The 17,139-nt window shown below is 45.0% G+C and overlaps 1 protein-coding gene and 1 long non-coding RNA gene across 7 annotated transcripts in view; one reads left to right on the top strand and one right to left on the bottom strand.

The window, feature by feature from the left end:
- LOC134227195 (low-density lipoprotein receptor-like) overlaps window positions 1–17,139 on the top strand; it is a 1,220,229-nt gene that overhangs the window by 336,305 nt on the left and 866,785 nt on the right. The window lies entirely within an intron of this gene.
- LOC134220454 (uncharacterized) lies at window positions 798–9,194 on the bottom strand. The gene is made up of 3 exons (XR_009981908.1): window positions 8,499–9,194; window positions 8,314–8,442; window positions 798–1,809 (listed from the first exon to the last, which is right to left on the bottom strand). It is a non-coding gene; the product is annotated as an uncharacterized LOC134220454 (long non-coding RNA).

The raw sequence follows: 17,139 nt of genomic DNA, 5'->3' as shown, positions 1-17,139 counted from the left end.
CGTAATTCAAACTTGTTAACAAATTCTTTGGTTATTCATTTGTCTTCAATACATATAATAGGGCCTGTTCGTTTAACATTATATGGAAAAGAAGTGGATAAGGCAAATTGTTTCAGTTCATTCAAAAAACTTTCTTTTATATAAAGTGCTACGATGAAAAAATGGGGGATTCCTTCAAACACACGCGACGTAACTGGCGCAGAGACACTATATAACTGGGTCAACGCGACAAACAATCACGTCATGTGTGTGTTTGAGGGAACCCTTATGTAAAATAAGAGCAGCACTCGGGGCAAGATGGGTACCTCTTATTTGGGCTTATTCTACGAGTGGAGTGACGTGAGATTGCTCGAATGACGTGAGAAGAGTCGTATAGCCCCATTTGAATAACAAGGTCACCTCACGTGAGAATTGCTAAAATCGACCCACCTCACGTCACTCGACTCGTAGAATAAGCCCAATTTAAATCGAAATCACCCCTTTTTTATAAACAGGTACCTTCGCATGCTGTTGCAGTTCAACAAAAGACATAGCATTGAAAAAATATGTTATTATAATAAAAAGATATTCAGACCATGAAATTATTCAAATTATTTACTTGGGTAACCTAAAGTGAGTGTAATACAAAGTGTCGACACTGTCAGAATTGGAACAAAATTCATCTGTCATTCCCATACAAAATCCAAACGAGCAGGTCGAATGCGGTACATGTCGGTACTCTTGCTTACAGGACTCAGGACATGAACATGTTTAGCTAAATATATATAATGTGTATTGCATAGGGTTTTTTTTTAAATAAACATAATACACGTAATAGTGAAATTTTAATTTTTGATAATGTTTGATAATAATTTTTGATGATAATGTTGATGAGATACAAAAAAAAGAACTCTCACTGGAGTAATGACAATCCTTCGCATGGTAGCTGGTAATGGCAACTGCATGTACATGTACTTTTCAGTACACATTGACGAATTTCTGATCTTCGGCGATCACGGTACTTTATGGATCGGGATCATTGTAAATAGACGTATTGACCGTTTATTTTCTGAGCGTTCTATGTTCCAGCCGACAGAGCACGCTCTTTGCTTTTTCGGCATAACAAAATGCGCCACCACTAAGGGACACTTAAAGGTGCCTTTTAGTCCGAGATAATGTCCGTATAATCTGGTTAGTCTGGCAGTAGCAAACACTGCCTGTTAATCTTTATATCAACACCGGAGTGGTTTAAACACACGCAAAATCCGAACTCTTCGCCATTTTCTAATCCTTCCTTTGGCAGCAGTAGCACATTTTAGCAGTCATCTATCAGCCCAGAATCTGGATTTTCTCCTTCCCCTAATGATTTCAACATTTCTTTTTCAATTCTTGACCAGAACTTGAAGAAACATTCTTGATTGAGTTCTGCTCATTGATCGGATCCTGCGTAGTTGCGACTCATTGATTCATCCAATGAAGCTGATTTTATATGCTGTTTAGTGAGAAATTTTCAACTATTTTGTGCAATGATTTCGGATCGCTGAGGATCGAAGGAGACAGCGCAAGCGTCCCGCTTGAAGCTCGAATGACTTGGCGCTTCTGGCGTAGCTGTGATCGCTATGACTAGGATGCCAAGGGTGAAGCAATGCTAGGGACAGGTTACGGTATTAGGACACTCGTTGGGACTGACGATGAAAGACGTTATTTCGGCCAGGTTGAAAGATTAGATGCAGCAGTCCTTGACCTTTTCCTGTGTTTTGGCCATTTTTTAGTTAACGTTGCATAGTTTCCACATTTCGCACCGCTTCTGCAATCCATCGAACAGCAAATCTAGAAGAAAAAGACAATGAATATTCACAAATTTTACAATAGTTCTCAGTTTCTCACATGCTTCTTCTCACATGTTTCTCACCAGAAGGATTGCACTGGGAATTCCTGGATGATTCCACTGGGAATCCTAGAAAGATTCCGCTGGGAATCCTAGAAGGATGCCACTGGGAATCCCTGGAGGACTCCACTGGAAATAACTGGAGGATTGCACTGGGAATCCCTGAAAGTGTCTACTGAAAACCCTCTGAGGATTTCATTGAGGATCCTTGAAGGATGCTGGAAAATACTTAAGTGAATTCCTGAAGGATTCAACTGGGAATCCTTGGAGGATTTCACTGGGAATCCCTGGAGGAATCCACTGGGAATCCCTGGAGGTTCCTCTGGGAATCCATGGAGGTTCCTCTGGGAATCCCTGGAGGTTCCTCTGGGAATCCCTGGAGGATTGCACTGAGAATCCCTCGAGGATTGCACTGGGAATTCTTGGAGGATTCCGCTGGAAATCCTTGGAGAATTCCGCTGGGAATCCTTGGAAAATTCCGCTGGGAATTTTTGGAGGATTCCGCTGGAATCCTTTAAAGCTTCTGCTGGAAATCCTTGGAGGATTCCGCTGAGTCCTTGGAGGTTTCTCTGGGAATTCCTGGAGGATTGCACTGGGAATTCCTGGAGGACGCTGGGAATCCTTGGAGAATTCCGCTGGGAATCCTTGGAAAATTCCGCTGGAAATCCTTGGAGGATTCCGCTGGGAATCCCTGGAGGACTCAACTGGAAATAACTGGAGGATTTCTCTAGGAATCCCTGGAGGATTGCACTGGGAATCCCTGAAAGTGTCTACTGAAAACCCACTGAGGATTTCATTAAGGATCCTTGAAGGATGCTGTAAAATACTGTAGTGAATTCCTGAAAGATTCCACTGGGAATCCTTGGAGGTTCCTCTGGGAATCCCTGAAGGATTGCACTGGGAATCCCTCGAGGATTGCACTGGGAATTCCGGGAGAATTCCGCTGGGAATCCTTGGAGGATCCCGCAGGGAATCCTTGGAAAATTCCGCTGTGAGTCCTAGGAGGTTTCTCTGCGAATTCCTGGAGGAATCCTTGGAGGATTCCGGTGGAAATCCCTGGATGACTCAACTGGAAATAAATGGAGGATTGCTCTAGGAATCCCTAGGAATTGCACTGGAAATCCCTGAAAGTGTCTACTGAAAACCCTCTGAGGATTTCATTGGGGATCCTTGAAGGATGCTGACAAATACTTAAGTGAATTCCTGAAGAATTCCACTAGTAATTCTTGGAGGATTTCACTGGGAATCTGGAGGATTCCACTGGGAATCCCTGGAGGTTCCACTGGAAATCCCTGGAGAATTGCACTGGGAGTCCCTCGAGGATTCCACTGGGAGTTCCTGGAGGATTTCGCTAGGAATCCTTAAAGGATTCCACTGGGAATCCTTGGAAAATTCCGCTGGGAGTCCTTGTAGGTTTTTCTGGGAATACCTGGAGGATTGTACTGGGAATTCCTGAAGGATTCCGCTGGAATACTTGGAGGATTCCGCTGGGAATCCTTAGAGGATTCCGGTTGGAATCCCTGGAGGACTCAACTGGAAATAAATGGAGGAATGCGCTAGGAATCCCTGGAGAATTGCACTGGGAATCCCTCAAGGATTGCACTGGGAATTCCTCGAGGATTGCACTGGGAATCCTTGGAGGATTCCGCTGGGAATCCTTGGAAAATTCCGCTGGTTGTCCTTTGAAAATTCCGCTGGGAATCCTTGGAGGAGTCCGCTGGAAATCCTTGGAGGACTCAACTGGAAATAATTGGAGGATTGATCTAGGAATCCCTGGAGGATTGCACTGTGAATCCCTGAAAGTGTCTACTGAAAACCCTCTGAATATTTCATTGGGGATCCTTGAAGGATGCTGGCAAATACTTAAGTGCGAGTTCCTGAAGGGTTCCACTGGGAATCCTTGGAGGATTTCACTGGGAATCCCTGGAGGATTCCACTGGGAATCCCTGTAGGTTTCTCTGGGAATTCCTGGAGGATTGCACTGGTAACCCCTCGAGAATTGCACTGGGAATTTCTGGAGGATTCCGCTGGGAATCATTGGAAAATTCTGCTGGGAGTCCTTGGAATATTTCGCTGGGAGTCCTTGGAGGTTTCTCTGGAAATTCCTGGAGGATTGCACTGGGAATTCCTGGAAGATTCTGCTGGAAAATCCTTCGAGGATTCCACTGGGAATCCTGGGAGGAGTCCGCTGGGAATCCCTGGAAGACACAACTGGAAATAACTAGAGGATTTCTCTAGGAATCCCTGGAGGATTGCACTGGGAATCCCTGAAAGTGCCTTCTGAAAAGCCTCTGAGGATTTCATTGGGGATCCTTGAAGGATGCTGGCAAATACTTAAGTGAATTCCTGAAGGATTCCACTGGTAATTCTTGGAGGATTTCTCTGGGAATCTGGAGGATTCCACTGGGAATCCCTGGAGGATTGCACTGGGAGTCCCTCGAGGATTGCACTGGGAATCCTTGGAAAATTCCGCTGGGAGTTCTTGGAGGTTTTTCTGGGAATACCTGGAGGATTGTACTGGGAATTCCTGGAGGATTCCGCTGGGAATCCTTGGAGAATTCCGCTAGGAATCCTTGGAGGATTCCGCTGGAATACTTGGAGGATTCCGCTGGGAATCCTTGGAGGATTCCGGTTGGAATCCCTGGAGGACTCAACTGGAAATAAATGGAGGATTGCTCCAGGAATCCCTGGAGAATTGCACTGGGAATCCCTCGAGTATTGCACTGGGAATTCCTCGAGGATTGCACTGGGAATTCTTGGAGGATTCAGCTGGGAATTCTTGGAGGATTCCGCTGGGAATCCTTGGAAAATTCCGCTGGTTGTCCTTTGAAAATTCCGCTGGGAATCCTTGAAGGATTCCGCTGGGAATCCTTGGAGGAGTCCGCTGGGAATCCTTGGAGGATTCCGCTGGGAATCCCTGGAGGACTCAACTGGAAATAACTGGAGGATTGATCTAGGAATCCCTGGAGGATTGCACTGGGAATCCCTGGAGGATTGTACTGGGAATCCCTTGAGGATCTCTGGAGGATTGCATTGGGAATTCCTGGAGGATTCCGCTGGGAATCCTTGGAAAATTCCGCTGGGAGTCCTTGGAGGTTTCTCTGGGAATTTCTGGAGGATTGCACTGGAAATTCCTCGAGGATCCCGCTGGGAATCCCAGGAGAACTCATCTGGAAATAACTGGAGGATTGCTCTAGGAATCGCCGAAGGATTGCTCTAGGAATCCCCGGAGGATTACACTGGGAATCCCTGAAAGTGTCTACTGGAAACACTCTGAGGATTTCATTGAGGATCCTTGAAGGATGCTGGGAAATACTTAAGTGAATTCCTGGAGGATTCCACTGGGAATACTTGGAGGATTCCACTTAGAATCCTTTTAGGAACTCCTGCACAATTACGGAAAATTTCCATTAGGAAACACTGATGGAGGATTCCACTGGGAGTCGATGAAGAATTCCACTGGGAACCCATAAAGGATTCCACTCGGAATCCCTGGAAATGTCTGCTGGAAACCCTTTGAGGATTTCACTGAGAATCCCACTAGGAATTCCTGCAGCATTCCGGAAAATTACATTGGGATACCCTGGAGGATCCCACTGCAAATATAAATGGGAATTCCTGGAGAATCCCGCTGGGAATCCTTGGAGGATTTTGCTGGAAATCCTTGGAGGATTCCGCTGGGAATCCTTGCAAAATTCAGCTGGGAGTCCTTGGAGTATTCTCTAGGAATCCCTGGAGGATTGCACTGCGAATTCCTGGAGGATTGCACTGAGAATTCTTCGAGGATTGCATTGGGAATCCTTCGAGGATTGCACTGAGAATTCCTGGAGGATTCTGCTGGAAATCCTTGGAGGATTCCGCTGGGAATCCTGGAAGGATTGCACAGGGAATACTTGAAATATTCCGCTGGAAATCCTTGGAAGATTTCGCGCTGAGAATCCTTGGAAGATTCCGCTGGGAATCCTTTGAATATTCCGCTGGAAATTCTCGGAGGATTCCGCTGGGAATCCTTGGAGAACTCCGCTGGGAGTTTTCAACTGGGAATTCTTGGAGGGTTCCACTGGGAATCCTTGGAGGGTTCCACTGGATATCTCCTGAGGGTTCCACTGGGAATCTCCTGAGGGTTCCACTGGGAATCTCCTGAGGGTTCCACTGGGAATCTCCTGAGGGTTCCACTGGGAATCTCTGGAGGGTTCCACTGGGAATCTCCTGAAGGTTCCACTGGGAATCCCTGGAGGTTCCACTGGGAATCTCTGGAGGGTTCCACTGGGAATCTCCTGAGGGTTCCACTGGAAATTTCCTGAGGGTTCCACTGGGAATCTCTGGAGGGTTCCACTGGGAATCCCTAGAAGTGTCTGCTAGAAACCCTTTGAGGATTTTACTGAGAATCCCACTAGGAATTCCTGCAGGATTCCGGAAAATTCCATTGGGATACCCGGGAGAATCCCACTAGATAAATGATTCCACTGGGAATCCCTGGAGGATTCCTCTGAACATCACTGAAGGATTGCACTGCGAATTCCTTGAGGATTACACTGGGAATGTCTGAAGGATTCCACTAAGAATCTCTGGAGGATTTCACTAAGAATCCCTGGAGGATTTCATTACGAATCCTTAGAAGATTCTACTGAAAATAACTGCAGGATAGCTCTGGGAATTACTGGAGGATTCCAATGAGAATGCCTGGAGGATTACACTGGGAATCCCTGAAAGTGTGTATTGGAAACCCTTTGAGAATTTCACTGAGAATACCTGAAGGATTCTACTGGGAATCCCTGAAAGTGTCTACTGGAAACCCTTTGAGGGTTTTATTGAGGATCCTTGGAGGATTCTGGCAAATTCGAAAAGTGAATTCCTGGAGGATTCCACTGGGAATCCATAAAGCTTTCTGTTTAGAATTCCTGAAGAATTCTGTTAGGAATTCCTGAAAGATTACATTGGGAATCCCTGTAGCAAGCTAGGCTTTTAGTTGAAGAAGCCTATTTTCATCGAAATAAGCCCTTTTGTCAGTTACGTATGGTTGTTGGGAATGGAATGCCTCAGGGATTCCCAATTAAACGATCTTCTTCTTCTTATTATTATTATTATTATCATTAAATGACAGGACAGGAACGCCAAGTTACTATTTTTGCATTTGTATATCATGAGGCTAACACGATGATACTTTTATGCCCAGAGAATTCTTGAAGGTTTCAATTGAGAGTCCCTAAAGGATTCCATTGTGAATCCCTGAAGAAAAATATTGGGTATATGTGGAGGATTCCACTGGGAATTGCTTAACTTAAACATTCCATTGAAAATTCCTGAAAAAATAAGAGTTTCAGGAGGATTCAGGCAAAGTCTATGCGGAATCCTTAGATGATTTCATTGGGAATCCCTGAAGGATTCCATTGAGAATTCCTTAAGAATTGCATTAAAATTCGCTAATGGATTACATTGGGAGTCCCTGGAGGACTCTGGAGCATTCCATAAAAAATTCCTGAAGAATTACTCGGAGAATTTTTGGAGAATTATAGCAAATTGTATGGGTAATCCCTGAAGGATTCCATTGTGATACCCTGAAGAATTCCAATGTAAATCCCTGAAAAATCCTATTGAGAAACGCTGGAGGATTCAGAAGAATTCCATCGGGAATCGATAGAGGATTATATTTTAGAATACTAGGTTGCGCGACGATCCATCTCACGGAGAAGTCACGTTGGATTACCTTAAGAATTCCATTCGATATAGTTGGAAGATTCCGATCTGAATCTATGAGAATTCATGGTTGAAATCAATAGAGAATTCTAGGGTTTTCTATGATTTCTGAAAGGCTCTATTCAGAAGCGCTAGAAGAATACATTTGAATCCTTGATGTACATATGCTGTTGTGGAAACCCAGTCGGGATCACTAAGAATTCCAGGAGAACTATTTTTGGAATCTTTGAAGGACTCCATTAAAAATCTGAAGTGTTCTTTTAGAAATATCTGAAGGATTTCGTTAAGCATCTCAGAAAGGCTGTATTTAAAATTATTGTTTGCCTTTGGAATACCTAGAGGATTATTTTTGGATTCTGTGAAAGCCTTTTAAAATCCCTAGAGGATTCCTCCCGGTATCACTGAAATCTAGAGTATTTTAGTCATAATTGTGAGCTCAATTTGAGCTCTATTAAGAATAAAGAATTCCATTGGAAAACATAAAGAATTATATTAAGAATTCCAAAAGGAATACATAGGGAATCCGAAAATTTATTAGGGATGCCATTCGGACCCACATGAAATTTACGAACCCACAATTAAAAATAAGGTGTTCTTTAAAAATCCTATTCGGACCTACTGAGGCATTAAATTCAAAATACTGGAAGGCCTTCGATCACTCTCAACGAAGTCATTCTGTGTTACACAAATAGACGAGGTGCATAGGAACCGATATGATATATCGAATAATGGAATATTAGTTTAGTTACCTGGAAAATTGACCGAGTTTCTTGATGGGACCCAACGAGCTGCAGCAGGACCAAAGCGTTGCAAACCAGTTGGAATGTCGTCATGGTGAGCGGATTGTGCTCATTTACAGTACGTGGGATTCTTTCATCCTAAAAAAATATGATTAGGTGAAAACCGTTACACATTTTTTATTTGATTTCCTTACCGATGAGACAATGCTGATGCAATTACAAATGATTTTGTAGCTATCTCGCGAATGGAAGCCTATCAAGCACAATCCACGTAATTGCTATTAACTTCCATAATCGCAATATCCTTGCCGCTTTGTTCCACCAGGTTAATGACACAAACCGGCTGATACAGCCGCAGTTCATGTTTGAAATGCTTTTCGAATGCTAGTCGGATATATTATTCAACTCGATCAAGCCTAAGTGTGGTGGTCTATATGTTTCAAGGTCGACTTCAATAAATCAGTATCGGTATCGTAAACCATCTATTCCCTATTACGGATTGCTCGATCTGATCGAATTCTAGAATGACGAACAGCCTCCATTCCCTTCACCATGTTTGGTTCCAGTAGAAATCGATTATCTTCAGATTCACCTTTCCGATGCAAATTATTGGCCTTATCCGAGCTCATCAGTAAAAACTATAGTAGAAATTGTCACTTTCGTCAAAAATCCGATGCAGCTCCAGGATGCGCCGATTGTTCACCAGAAATTCCACTAGAGATTGTTTTTTATGCTTGTTGTGTTGTGCTTGGAACAGAGAAGTACATATAGGTAGCAGTCGGGTTTCTCTGGCTTCAAAAATACAAATAATACTTTGAATTTTGTACACCAAATCAGAATGCACACTGGAACCGCTTTTTAGATGATGATGAAATGAAGCTTAAGTACACCTTGCATAGTCAAGTATAGAAAACGTAGAAAACAGATAAATCACACTATTTACTCAAGATTACAATGCAAAAAAAAAAATTTATTTCAATTCAGTTCTGTTGTCATTTTGATTTGTAGTATAACGTAAATCAATGGCTTATTTCTTATTTATTAATCTGCATGAAGATCTAAAAGACTATTCACTCTCGAAATAAATTCCACTTCCAAATCTCGAGCAACTTGCAATGGAAGCATTTCCATTCTGTCGACGAGATATGTACCAAATGAAGTGTGCCGTTTACAATTATTTCTGTCAGGAACAGTAACCATGTTCTGCACCTCGTCCAGAATGGTATGGATCCTGCCGTCAATATCCGTCTTCCTTTTCTTCCTACCTGTCGTCTTCGGAGAATCCTCCAACACTGTCTCGTCAAGTACAACTTCCTCAAGTACCACGTCTGGATAAGGTGGTCCATTCTCGTTTTCGGCATACTCATTCATATATTGTTCCGGATGTGTATTTGAAGAACTTTGCTCAGAAAAGCCATAATTACCGGTAGTCCTGGGAAACATTTGTTTAATGATTGATTATCTTAAAGAAATAATCATTTACAGAATGTACTTACGGTCGGCTTTTGCAATGATTTGCGAGGAAAAGTAGTTCGTTATATAGTGGCCAATTTGAAACATACACATCGTCCTGTCCAGCACCAGAATTGGACGTGCAGGTGATGATTCCAGTTCGAGACAGCAACACGTACGGACGTGTTTTTTGCTCGCGCATTTTTTCGAAGTGTTTTTTTTTCTCGTTCTTTCGCTGTTTACGTTTTCGCTTGTCGCGTTGGCGTTATTTTCTCCCGGACCCGTCATGGGAGACTCGGTGGCCGATTCGGTCGCTGGAAAAGTGCCTAAGCGCACTGCTCTTGGAGGCGCGGGTAACCCTCCAAGCAGCTTTTGCAAAGCAACGTGTTCTCGCCGTTGCCGCTTGATGACGCCGGCAATCCGCCGAAAAAGAGGAAGAAGCAGCAATCGCAGCTGCCGCAGGTGCAACCGGAGCGGAAGGAGAAGTGCCCGCCCGTGTTTGTGAAGGGCGATCCGCCGGATTTACGCCCAAAAATTCGCCAGCTGATCGCTAAGGGGCTGAAATGTACTTTTCGGCTCTGCAGCGAGGGCGTGAAAGTGATGCCGGCCAACAGGGACCATCATCAATCCGTCGTGGAGTTCCTCGAGGTCCACAAGTATGAGTACTACACTCATGACCACCCCGGCACGAAGCCGCTCAAGGCTTTGCTGCGAGGACTTCACGACATGAAGGAGGAAGAGCTCCAAGCAGAGCTTGAAAGTTGCGGACTGAAGCCAGTAGCCGTCCACAAGATCGCTCGTCACGACAAGGCGAGGAAATATCGCGACCAGCTTTACCTGATCCATCTGGAGCACGGCTCCACTACCTGGAAGGACCTGAAGCTGGTTGGCGTTATAAATTACACCGTCGTTGACTGGGAGCGATATCGGCCAGTGCACCGCGATGTCACGCAATGCACCAACTGCTTCAATTTCGGGCACGGCACCAGGAACTGCCGCATGAAGCCGCGCTGCAACAAGTGTGGCGAACCCCATCTGACTGATGAGTGCGACAAAATGGAGGTGGCTGGTCCCAAGTGCGCCAACTGTTGCGACAAACATCGGGCCACCACAAAGGGCTGCCCAAAGCGAGCCGAGTTCCTGGAAGTTCGGAAGAAGGCTTCCACCAGGACCATTCCGAAGAAGAACCGTGTTCCTGTAATCAACGAGGTGAACTTTCCAGCCATCCCGGCTCCCCGTCGTATGATTCCAATACTCCCACCGCTACAGCCGCACAAGCGACTGGCAGCGGCAGCTGCATCGGTCCAAGCTCCAGCATCGTCGGCACCATCCACCAGCGAATGGCCCCCCGCGTCGGCAGTCGGAAAACGAAGCCGTCCCACCGGAAGAATCTGCCCCGCTGTACACTCCGGAGCAACTGATGCCGATCTTCGCGCAGCTCGCCACTCGACTGCGCGGCTGCAAAACCCGATTCGACCAGGTCTTCACACTTGGCATGTTCATCATTGAAAATGGCTGCTAGGGTGGGCCTGGTCAACTGGAACGCTTGCTCGCTAAAGAGCAAAACAATCGAGCTGAAGGATTTCCTTGAGGAGAAGGAAATAGACGTGGCGTTCATCACCGAAACGCACCTAAAACCGGAGGTGAACATCAACATCCCGGACATCCGCATCGTGCGACTCGACCGGCCGACCAGGGGAGGTGGTGTGGCCATCGCTCTTCGCTACAACATCAACTGTCGTCTGCTTCCAAGCTTCCAGCTCAGTGTCATCGAGGCCATCGGTGTCGAAATCACCACTTCGGTCGGCACAATCGCGCTCATCGCGGCGTACTGTCCAACGCAAGCCAAAGCCGGCGATGGATCATCGGCTGCCCTTCGGAGGGACATCGTCAAGCTGACGCGGAGGCAAGGCCAGTATATCATTGCCGGCGACTTGAATGCCAAACATCAAGCCTGGGGCAACAGTCGCGGCAATCGAAACGGCACCATCTGGAGCAACGACATGGAGGAAGGCCACTACACGATCCTGAGCCCGGATTCCCCACTCGGCTGAGTCGGTCCGCTGCCCACGCAACGCTCGACCTCTACGTAACAAACCTGAGTGACCACGTCTCGCAGCCGGTTGTATACCAGGAGCTCAGTTCGGATCACTATCCGGTGGTGGCGGAACTGGGCTCCTCGGTCAATCGGCACCAGCAGTTACGGCGGAACTACCACCGAGTGAACTGGCAGCGTTTCCAGCAGTGCGTCGATAACACCGTCGACTACGAGGTGCGTCCGGAGACGCCGGAAAGTATCGACCGCCAGCTGTGCGCTATCGAGGAGGCGATCACGGCGGCCCGAGAGAAACACGTACTGACGGCTCGGCAGGTAAGCAACTCCTTAAACATCGATACACTCACCAAAGATTTGATTCGATTGCGGAATGTCACTCGCAGGCAGTTTCAGCGTACTGGACTGCCTGAGCTTAAGGCACGCTGCAATCGAATCACAAAAATTATCAAGGCCAGAATGGTGGACCTCAAAAATAACGACTTCTCGAATAAGATCCGCACTCTCCCAGATTATGCTAAGCCGTTCTGGAAAATGACCAAAATTCTAAAATCCAAGCCTCGGCCCATTCCACCTTTGATCCCACTAGACAATAATGGCTCTAAGGATCGCTTGATAACTCCTGCAGAGAAGGTCGCTGAAATAGGTCGTCACTTCGTCAGCTCACACAATCTTGGGCAGAACATCGTCAGTCCACACGAAGCAGCCGTCAACGAGCATGCTAACAACATCCATTTGATTCCCAACGACTTCTCGGAGGAGTTGGAGATCTCAGCTGACGAATTGACGGCCTATATCAAATCGTCGAAGAACATGAAGGCCCCAGGCTTCGACAGCATCCTGAATCTCGAGCTCAAACACATGAGTGCTCCGTTCTTTGAGCACCTCTCGCTGATCTTTAATCAGTGTCTCCGGCTTAGCTACTTCCCATCGTCCTGGAAGTCAGCGAAAGTCATCCCCATCCGGAAGCCTGGGAAGGATCCTTCCTCCCCCAAAAGTTATCGACCCATCAGCCTTCTCTCAGGGTTATCCAAGCTATTCGAAAAAGCTATTCACCATCGGTTACTTGAGTCTGCCGAAAATCTCAACATCTTACTCGAGGAACAGTTTGGTTTCCGACGCGGTCGGTCAACTGTACACCAACTGACTCGAGTTACCAACGTCGTCAGACGGAACAAGTTTGTCTCAAAACATCCGCCATGGCCTTTACTCGATGTCGAGAAGGCATTTGACAATGTATGGCATGATGGCCTGGTGTACAAACTACAACGCTACAATCTTCCCAGCTACCTGGTGAAAATCATCAACAATTACCTGTCGGCAAGGACATTCCGGGTCTCAATCAGCGGAGCGAGTTCCAATGCGCACAACATCGTCGCAGGCGTCTCCCAGGGTAGTATCCTCGGGCCCCTGCTTTTCAATCTGTTCACCTCCGACATGTCAGAACCTCCAGAAGGCGGCATTCTGTCTCTGTTCGCAGATGACACCTCCATCGTCTACAACGGTAGAGTGATCAGAGCGCTAGTGGCAAAACTCCAACGAGGCCTGGATGCCCTGACAGAGTACCTCACCAGCTGGAAGATCTGTATCAACGCGGCGAAGACCCAGGTCATCATTTTCCCCCACTCCAAATCCCCTAAACTTGTTCCGCCTGGGGACTGTAAAATCATCCTCAATGGCACGACCGTGGAATGGGCCAATGAGGCCGGCTACCTTGGCTTGACCCTCGACAGCAAGCTTATTTTCAGGCAACAGGTTGACAAAACGGTGACAAAGTGTAACGTCTTGTTGAAACTACTGTACCCTTTGATCAACCGTCGGTCGTCATTGTCCCTGAAAAATAAGCTTGTTGTCTACAAGCAAATCATCCTCCCTGTGATCGAATATGGCATGCCGGTCTGGGAGAGCTGCGCTAAAACCCACCACCTCAAACTTCAACGGGTCCAAAACAAATTCCTGAGGATGATCCTCAACACCCCTCCCAGGACAAGAACATCCGAGGTCCACCGTCTGGCCGGAATAAAAACCTTACATGAACGCTTTGGTGAGTGTAAAGAAAAGTTTAGGGTCCGTTGCTTGCATTCGGATCAGGCTCCAATTAGGGCGCTGGTTCCAATCTAGGTTATCAAATTTCTTATTGTAAATATTAGTGTACATAGTAGTTAGGTTATCAAATTTAAAAAAAACACACCAGCGCCTCCTAAAGGCCGTCATGATATATCATATTAACACTTAAATAACAATGTAAACATAAAAATTTAAAATTGAAGTTGGAGGGCCAAGCCGGCCGAGCACTGTACATGTAAAAAATAATTGTAGAACAGAAAATGAAACAATAAAGAAGAATTTTACTACTACTACGTGCAGGTGACTTCCCGATGCTCTTTTACAAATCTATCGCGTAGATTCTTCCATTTATTTTTCACCATTTTCTCTGGGAGATAAAATTGATTCATTAGACACAAAAAAAGATACAAAGATTTTTTTTACATACCAGACATTTGCATTTCCTCAGCAACTTTTCGCCATGCCGCATCTTTTTTAATGTTGTTTCGAAACTGTTTTTCGGATTTCGCAAAAATAACTGGAAACTTTTTGATACAGTTTATTAATTTGTTATTGAAATTCTGCGAAACTAAAATCTGTTCATCGTCTGATAGCTCCATTTTCACAACTTCAAATGATTGCCGCTACCGCTATTTTTGATATTTTTGAAAACCAAACGCGGTTTAGTACTTTTAGTACTAAGCCGCTTTTCCCGCGCCGTCATCATTGCGAGCTATCCGATTGATTTGCATGCAGCCAAAATTTCATTTGACAACCGCTTTCCGTTGCCGTTCCGTTTCCGTTGTCATTGCGTTCAGGCCTTAAGCATGCTGCGACCGTAGAGCATCGCCTTGGTCCAGCTCTGAGATGAGATAAGACATCTCACTGTCCCTTTTTGAAACCATTTGCCTGTCAGAAAAGACCAATTTTTATTGGGCGATTTGACAGACGCCGGCAAGCAAAGCATTGCTTTATTTTGCAGGTGGGTACTTTGTTATTGATTTCGTGGTGTTGCTAGTAGTCGGGAATTTTTCAGCTTAAGATTTGAAAGTAATAAATTAACAAGAACAAACTTTTTCATTGCCAATTTGAACGCGAAATGGAATTAAAACATTATTTCCATCATTCTGATTATACAGCGATTGAGGAATACAGGTTAACTGATCAGAATTAGGTAATTATTGATATATATTAATTCCTCTTGTTGATTTTTAGTTGGTGAAAAAAATATGGTCGCACTGGAACTGCCCGTCGCGTGGAGCGATCTTAAATTATGAGAAGGCATTCAGCTCCGAGTTGTCTTATCTCATCTCAGGTCCAGCTTGTGTGAAGACAGTAGTGACGTCACATGTTTACATTCAAACTGTTTGTTTACATACGTGATGAGCTTGCCTTGTTTTTTGTATGCCGTGCGACGCAGCAAAGCTAAATCAACAAAAATGACAGTTGTGCGCCGACTCCGTATCGAGTGGTGTGCCCCCGAAAACGCGAGCCCTTTGAAACTTGGATTCCGTGAGGAGTGACCTTAAAAGATGGGGGTCTACACAAACTAATTTAACGGCTTCACTGGGACCCCGAGATCAATCTTGCGAGCAAGATCCAACAACTCGAGGCTTTCGGGCATTCCTTGGTTACCCAAAGGCTATTAGTCCCCACCTTTCCAGTGACCGGGCCCAGGGACAGAAAAAGTCATTTCAACTACACTCAAACAGCTGACATCCAACACACAATTAAGTTGCTAGTCCTTCCCGAATTTGAATGTGCGAATGAATAGGACGGCATGTGCACAAACAGCAGCAAGTGTCGACTCTCGGTGTCAACGTTGTTTTGTGCGGTGTCAAAATGAATCTTCAGCTTGGCACATTGATATTCAATTTGAAATCTCAAAATATGAATATCATTTCATACTGCGGTGCATGGATTCAACATTTTGAAGTCAGATTCATAAAATATATGCATCTGTTTAGTATATAAAGTAAAATAATCATCATGTATCGGTGTAAATCAACCGCAATTCAAAATATTCATTTCAGCCCCGGAAGATATTCATTTTTTACGCTCAATTATCAGTCGGCTATTGAGGATCGAGCGGTAAATTTGGTATGGAAGTTTGACAGTATGCTGCGAGATGTTCGTGCCTGCATTGCCGAGCGTCTGATCAAAACAAATACGAATCAATGACGAAGCTGCCTACTGAGCATCGATGCAACTGATAATAAAACGAAGATTTCCGTCCCTGGACCGGGCACCGGGTTCTGAGTCCCTCGCAACATTAACACCGATTTTAACAAGGTCAGCTGGGGGGACGTCGCACTTCCCCAGTTCCATTACTGTCGCCTCACTCGCATAGCCATTATTTCCCTGGTCTTTTTACTACAGCAATTTCAACAATTTCAGTGCTCTAAAGCTGATATCCAGCGTTCTGATATTGTTTAATTCATTCTCCGGCATTCTGTATACTTGTAACTACGGACCGATATATTGGAATATTTTCGGAATTCCATTTCCATTTCGAATTCGGATGGCCAGGGCCAGAGGGAATAAGAGCAGTGGTGCAATTTATCAACAATGCCTGCTGAGTGTGATTCTTTTGTTTTGTATTTTTCTCTGCTACTCTTTGCCTATGACGGTGCCTTTCAGTCATAACGACAAAGCAGGAGTAGCTCAGCAAACTCGGTTTGCCAACAGCGGGCTGAAGCTGATGATCATTCGTCACAAAATTTCCTGTCATTGTCTTTCAAGTGATAGTAGGGTATCCAATCATGGTTTGAACCAAATGGCGGGTTTCAGATGAGCCGGCAGAACAAAGTTGATCTATTTTATTAAAGGGACATGTTAGAACTGCGATTTTTAGTTTATATGGAAGCGTAGTTCATTATCTTTCTAAAAACATCCTGGGTGCACAAATTTATGCTTAGTTTCATTGAAAAAACCTCATAATTACATAACTTTGATTCGTACCATGGTTTGAACTACACTGTTCATGGTTTGAACTATATTCGTACCATGGTTTGAACTACTGCAGCAGCCAGCTGCTCCTAAATATAATACTAATCACATGCATGAAATCTATAGAAATGCAAATTCGTTTTACTATTCATCTTCTCGCATTAGATTAGTAACTCGAAACGTGTGAAAATCGTCTAAATTATCGATATGAAAATTTCTATTTTTTCGTATTGGAAATGTAAACAAAATGCTCCTGCTAGGCACATGCAGCGCTCCTAGCGGACTGCAGCAGAACATGACTGCATTTACAAGTTCAAACCATGATACGAATTTAG

The sequence above is a fragment of the Armigeres subalbatus genome, chromosome 3, assembly GCF_024139115.2.
Source record: "Armigeres subalbatus isolate Guangzhou_Male chromosome 3, GZ_Asu_2, whole genome shotgun sequence".
Classification (NCBI taxonomy): domain Eukaryota; kingdom Metazoa; phylum Arthropoda; class Insecta; order Diptera; family Culicidae; genus Armigeres; species Armigeres subalbatus.
The sequence above is the reverse complement of the archived record's forward strand: the minus strand, read 5'-3'. Positions and strand labels throughout refer to the sequence as shown.